This window comes from Pristiophorus japonicus, chromosome 15 (assembly GCF_044704955.1).
Source record: "Pristiophorus japonicus isolate sPriJap1 chromosome 15, sPriJap1.hap1, whole genome shotgun sequence".
Taxonomy (NCBI): Eukaryota; Metazoa; Chordata; class Chondrichthyes; family Pristiophoridae; genus Pristiophorus; species Pristiophorus japonicus.
The window spans coordinates 57,746,705-57,754,211 of record NC_091991.1 but is presented as its reverse complement, the minus strand read 5'-3'; positions in this window follow the sequence as shown (position 1 = coordinate 57,754,211).

Genomic DNA, 7,507 nt, shown 5'->3' with positions numbered 1-7,507 from the left:
CTCTGTTAATTGTTTTATTGCCCATTAGTCCAATGCTACAATTTAAATCTACCGTTGTGCCGACTACCACCATTAGGGTTTTTGAATCGGGATCGTAGCTAACATTTTCCGACATCTTATATTATAGGCCTTGAGGTCCGTTACTTTCTTCATCAGTGGCTGTTCTGGCTCCAAGGAGGGATAGGATCCTGTAAAACACAACGTTTTCCGGTGACCACCGGTTGGTTAGGATCCAAATCGTTTCAACTGGGTCCAGTGTTTCCATTTGCCAACATCTCCCATGTCTATGCAAGCGTATGTGTCACTAACCATAATCACCTGGTGAGGTCCGGTCCATTTTGGCAAGAATCCGGGTCTTTCAGGATTTATCTTTACCATGACCCGGCTCCCTATTTGAAGTACCTGAACCCTTTGTTCCTTCGTGTCCCTTTCTAGATCCCTAATAGTTTGTTGGTTTCTGGCTTGTGCTCGTAATTCATGTGATTGTTTACAGAGTTCCATCACGAACCTCTATCCTTGTATCTTATCCTTGTAGGGCCGTACGTCATCACTTCTAGTAACCAGCACTTCTGGCAGCCTCATGGCTCTTCCTGTCATTAGTTCAAAGGGGGCCAGTCCGGTAGTCTGGTTAGGGGTAGCTCTTAGTTTCATTACGATTCCTGGTAGTAACTCAACCCACCCCTATCCGGTCTCCTCGATTGCCTTAGCCAGTGCTGTTTTTAAGGTCCTATTCATTCGCTCTACCAATCCGGAAGACTCCGGGTGGTATGGGATGTGGAATTTTTGTTTAATCCCTAACAGGGCGCAAGCTTGCTTCATGATTTTTCCCGTAAAGTGTGTACCCTGGTCTGAGTCCAACTATAGTGGCATTCCTCACCTGGGTATTATTTCCCCGGCCAGGATCTTAGCTACCATATCAGCAGTGCAGTTTCTAGTGGCGAAGGCTTCTACCCATTTTGTAAATTGGTCAAGTATTACCAGATAGTACATTTTCCCCTTTGGCTAGGTAGTGGCCCAGTAAAGTCTATTTGTAAGGCTTCCCAGGGTCCCTTTGGGTGAGGTTGGTGTCCCAACCGGACCTTTATCTTTTTCCCCGGGTTGTGTTTAGCGCATGTTATACATTTCCTACAATGGTTTTCTATGTCTCTACCCATTCCTTTCCACCACCAACATCGTGACATGGAGTTCATCATGCCGGTCCTACCAGTGTGGATGTATCCATGATAGAGACTCAATAGGTTCTGTTGGATACATTCCGGGGCCACTACATTGTCATTTTTCCTCCAAACTCCATCCGCCCCCCTTTTAGCTCCGTTCTGTTCCCACCCTTCAGTTTCTTGCGGGGTGGATTCTCCTTGTATCTTGAGTATGTTTACTTCCTCCGATTGGCTCATGTATTGGGTAATACATGAGCCAATCGGGGCGTTACTAGTCATATCTAATTCGGCTGCCTGTTTGGCAGCTTCGTTTGCCCAGGCATTTCCCTGCTGGTGCCTGTCCATCATCTTCAGATGCGCTTTAATTTTTATCACTGCACATTCCTGAGGGAGGAGGGATGCTTCTACCAATTCCTTAACTATCTCTATGTGTCTAATGGTTCCCCCTCCTGATGTCACGTACCCCCGCTTCTTCCAAACAGTCATTTAATCATGTACCACCCCGAAGGTGTAACAGCTATTGGTGTATATGTTGGCCCTTTTCCCTGCTGCTAATTTTAATGCTTCGGTGAGGGCTACCAATTCGCTACCTGAGCCGATAGGTTTTCCTCTAAGGATCCCCTTTTCCTGACTTGTCCATTGTTGTCCACCACTGCCCATCCTGTTCTTGGGGTTCTGTCTACATATCGACGGGATCTATCCACATAGAGGTCCATATCTGCCTTTCCAAGCAGGGTTTTGCTAATCTGACTCCCTGCCCCCTCATTTCCCGTGAGACCACACTGGTGTTCTTTACCTTCGGTGACTATCCATCCTGCGGGATTATTCCCGTTGTCCTTTATTATAGTCACGGCGCCGTTTGGGGTTAAGAGCATCGCTTCCCAATTGGCGCGCCGTGCGTTGGAAACGGTTCTCAACCTTCCTGTGTTAAGTAATTCCACGAGGGTATGTGGTGTATGTAAGATGACCTGCCCAGTCATCACTATAGGCTCGCTGGCCCTCATGGCCCACGCCGCACAATTGAAAGCTGCGACACATTGGGACAGCCCTGCGGCCACTGGTCCTTGTTTTGTGGAATAGTATGCCAAGGGCCTTTGCCTATTCCCATGTTCCTGGGTTACCAACGCATTGTAATGGGTCTCACTATGGTACATATACAGGTGGAAGGGTCTATTCTGATCCGGCAATCCCAAGGCGAGTGCACTCATAAGGGCTTGCTTCAGTTTTATAAACACTGCTTCCTGGGGGCTACCCCCAGTCGACGGGCTCCTGGGAGGGCCTTCCTCCTTTTACTAGATCCTGTATCGGTTGGGCCATCTCCGCATACTCCGGAATAAAGTTCCGGCAATAGTTAAATAGTCCCAATACCTGTCAGACCCTTTTTACCGTTCCTGGTCTAGGCATTGTTCTAATAGCCTCCTTCCGATCTGCGGGCATCTGTCTATTCCCTTGGGCTACTACATATCCCAGGTACATAACCTCCTCCTTTCCCACCTGGGCTTTCCTAGGATTTGCCTTCAACCCCGAGCGCTGTAAGGCCCCTAATACTGTAGTTAGGGCCAACATGTGTTGTTGCTCAGTACCTGAAGCGATAAGAATATTGTCCACGTATTGTAGTATAGTGCTTCCTTCTCCTACGTCCAGGGGTTCCAGGATTCCTGACAATGCCCGATAGAATATGCCCGGGCTATTATGAAACCCTTACGGCACCCTGGTCCAGGTATACTGTTTCCCCTTCACAGTGAAGGCAAACTTTCTCTGACTCCTCATCTAAAGGTATAGCTCAGAACCCGTTCGCTACGTCGAGTATAGTAAAGTTTTTATGTTCCGGGTTCAGGCCATTGAAAATAGTGGATGGGCTTGCCACAATCAGATGTTCCCTTGGGGTGAACCTTGTTCAGGGCTGTATAGTCGACAGTGAACCTGTAGGTTCTGTCGGGTTTCTTTACCGGCCACACCGGTGAATTAATGATGGCAGTTACTCGCTCTACCACCCCTTGTGCTTCTAATTCTTGCACTATTTGGTGGATGGCTGCTCCAGCCTCGGAATTTAAAGGATATTGTCTGTGGGCCTTATGTTCCAGCCCGAGAATTTTGACCTGTGCTGTGCCCACGGAGCCGGGTATAGTTGGCATACTCTGCCCTACACGCCCTTCGTTTCCTACTCGGGCTGTATTGGGACAATCCTTGCTACTTGCTGCTGCTGATGTCCTGGACAATCGAACTTCTGTTGGGTCTGATGTTTTTCTCCCCATATTATCCGATTACGCTGGGGGTCTATAAGTGCACCTACTTCCCTCAGGGTGTCTATCCCTAGTATGGTGCCTTCCGGGTTAGGGCAGCACCAAAATTGGGTGGGTATCATTATTCCCTGTATCTCTAATAGTACTACTTCGCTTAATGTCACTTTTTTGGATCCTCCTCCTATCCCTTGAATATTAACCGTGGTTCTTGTAAGAGGGAGGTCTAGATTAGTTATGGATACCGACGCTCCCGTGTCTACTAGCACTGCCGGCCCCCTAACACTGCACTAATAAACATACGGGGATCTAGCGTTGGCCGCCCCAACCTTCCCTTTGGGGCCGGTAACCCCTACTGGCCAATTTAGGTAAGTTGATGAGCCCTTCGTTAGAGGGTAGCTCTGGAGGGGGTGGGGCTGGCAAAGTTGTTTGTTGGAGAATTTCCATCAGTTCCTCATGCGTGATGGGCATCCCTGTCTGTTTTCCGGTTTGCTGGGGCCCTTTCCTGGGTCCCGTTATTATCTTGGGGCTCCCCCACCTGTACCTGTTTCAGGGAAGGGTATATTTGGGGCACTGGGGGAATTATTTTTGGGTTGGGTGTTGCTGATGCGCACTGTAGGGTTCGTTCGTTCTCCTTTACAGCCTTTTCTAATTCCGTTATTTTAGTTTTTAATTCCTGAATCAATTCAGTGTTGGAATCTATTTCTTTTACCTGTTCCCAGTAACAGGTAAGGATAATTACTTGGGCCATTTCAACCTTGTGTTTGGTCTGACTATCCCACCATTTTTTCTGTCTATCAGGGTATCCGTGGGCTGCCACCCTTTCCGTTTCATTTCTTCCATTAATGTTGCGTATTTTTTGCCCAGCAAATTTAGTAGAGACCCTTTTGGTCCCCAATTACATTCTTCCTCTTTTTTTTTGCTGGCCTGGGTTTCTGTTCCCTCATTGGTTTTATTCGCGTTTTTACTAGCCGAGTTACCCATCTTACTTGGGCATTCCTTTTAATTTGTGTTTGGGATGCAGGACGTCATCTGTATGTCTCCCGTTGGCGCCGTACACTCGTACTGCCACGCTTCTGAGTCAATATGTCTCGTCTCTGCGGGGACGTTGTCTATATGTCTTCCTTTGCGCTGTACACCCGTACTGCCACGCTTCCAGGTCAATATATCTCGTCCCTGCGCCGTGCGCTCGTACCGCTTGGGTCAATAGGTCTCGTCCATATGTCTTCCCTTGCGTCGTACCCTCGTACTGCTGCACTTCCTACACGCGCACGTCTCAGAGTATGCCTTTTAACCCCCTCCCACCCCTTGATCGTCCCTGTCCTCTGTCTCCATCCCTCCGGGACCCGCTACGGATGGTTCTTTACAGCTGTCCTTCCCTCCCCGTTTACAATGCCACAGCTCTAACTTGAAGGTGGCAAATTAAACATACTCAACCCAACAGCTGGATCATTGTTCCGTTCGGGAAGTTCTTGTACCCTGTTCGCAGCACCAAATTGAAGGGGATAGTTGGAAGGCTTCTCTTCCCACAAGCGGGCCCTCTGATATAAAGGGCCGACGCTCGTTCCAACCTGCGTAGCAGCCCTCGAAGTTAGTAGACGGAGACGGGTGGCAAGGTATAACAATCTTTAATTGCGGACATCCGGGAACACTTCTCATCACAGCCGCCTGTGAGTGGAGATGTTCCCCGAATAGCAAAATCGTACATCATTTATACATTTCATAAACCCCTTCGCTCCCCTCGATCTCTAATTGGGTTACCCAAATACCAATTTTCTCTTACAGTTCATCTACACTTCTCAGTGTCCTACCATTTAATGTGTATTCACTTACCTTGTTAGCCCTCCCCAAATGCATTATCTCACACTTCTCCGGATTAAATTCCATTTGCCGCTGTTCTGCCCACCTGACCAGTTGATTGATATCTTCCTGTAGTCCGCAGCTTTCTTCTTCATTATCCACCACACAACCGATTTTAGTATCATCTGCAAACTTCTTAATCATACCCCCTACATTCAAATCTAGATCATTGATGCATACCACAAAAAGCAAGGGACCTAGTACTGAGCCCTGCGGAACCCCACTGGAAGCATCCTTCCAGTCACAAAAACACCCATCAACCATTATCCTTTGCTTCCTGCCTCCGAGCTAATTTTGGATCCAACTTACCACTTTGCCCCGGATCCCATGAGCTTTTACTTTCGTGACCCGTCTGCCATGTGGGACCTTATCAAAAGCTTTGCTAAAATCCATATATACTATATCATATGCACTTCCTTCATCGACCCTCCTGGTTACCTTCTCGAAAAATTCAATCAAGTTAGTCAGACACAACCTTCCCTTAACAAATCCGTGCTGACTGTCCCTGATTAATCCATGATTAATTACTCGGTCTATTCCTTTCTCCCTTCTTAAACAAAGGTACCATATTAGCAGCCCTCCAGTCCTTTAGCACCACACCTGAAATCAGAGAGGATTGGAAAATAATAGTACACGCCCAGCAGTGTGATCACCCCTTTTTTGTTTTTCAGTTCGATCCATATGGCCTCGTTTGATGATCCCTTTAACATATCATCCCTCCTCACAGCTGGAGTAGTTTATTTAATCAATACCGCGACCCCCCCCTCCCTTTTTACCCCCTCTCTATCCCGTCTGAAAATCGTATAAACAGGAATGTTGAGCTGCCATACCTGCCCCTCTTTTAGCCATGTCTCTATAATAGCTATAATATCATACTCCCAAGTGTCTACCTGTGCTCTCAGCTCATCTGCCTTATTCGCTATACTCCTTGCATTGAAGTATATACCATTTAGTACAGCCAGACCTCCTTATTGACAACTTTCTAGCCCTTGTTTTGTCTGTCCTTCAACTTCACTTTCTACATTCTTGCTTTCCAATTCCAGTTTTACTTCCCTCCCTACTGAATCTATTTTGAGGTTCCCATCTCCCCCCCCCCAACAGCATTAGCAACCCCCGTCCTGCGAGGATATTTGTCCCGGCGCTGTTGAGGTGTAACCCGTCCAGCTTGTACAGGTCCCACTTCCCCCAGAAGCAGTCCCAATGCCTCAGGAATCTAAAGCCCTCCATCCTGCACCATCTCTCCAGCCACGCATTCATCTGCTCTATCCTCCAATTTCTATACTCACTAGCTCGTGGCCCAGGAGTAATCCAGAGATTACTACCTTTGAGGTCCTGCTTTTTAATCTCTCTCCTAGCTCCCTAAACTCTGCTTGCAGGATCTCATCCCTCTTTCTACCTATGTCATTGGTATCGATATGGACCACGACCTCTGACTGTTCACCCTCTTTTCCCCGCCCACCCCCCCAGAATGCCCTGCAGCCGCTCGGTGACATCCTTGACCCTGGCACCAGGGAGGCAACATACCATCCTGGAGTCACGTCTGCGGCCGCAGAAACGCCTGTCTGCTCCCCTGACTATTGAATCCCTTACCACTAAAGCTCTTTCATTCTTCTTCCTCCCTCCTGCGCCCCTTTTGCAGCTGAGCCACCCGTGGTGCCATGGACTTGGCTCTGGCTGCACTATCAGAGGCACCATCGCCCCCACCGGTACTCAGAAGAGAATACCGGTTGGAGAGCAAGATGGACTCAGGGGACTCCTGCACTACCTGCCTAGTCCTCCTCTTCTGTCTGGTGGTCACCCACTTCCTCTCTGCCTGCACACTTTTAAGCTGCGGGGTGACCACCTCCGAGAAACGTGCTCGCCACGTAGCTCTCAGTCTTGTGGATGCACCATAGTGAATCCAGTCGCCACTCAAGCTCTGAAACGTGGAGCTCGAGTTGGTGCAGTTGGAGACACCTCCTGCACACACGGTCGTCCAGGCTGCGCAAAGTGTCCTGGACTTCCCACATGCCACAGGATGTGCAATCCACGGGACTGCGCTGTCCTGCCATCCCTCTAGTTAGACTCGGAACTATCAAGCAGAAATAAACTCTAATCCTTAGCAAAACACACCCAGTCACTACTCAGCAAATAGCTGATTTAATTAATAGGTTTTTTAATTAATAAATCTCACTTATCTATTTAATTGCAACTCCTAACTTACACCTATGCCCAATTTTTAAAAAAAAGAAAGAAATACCAATCAACGAG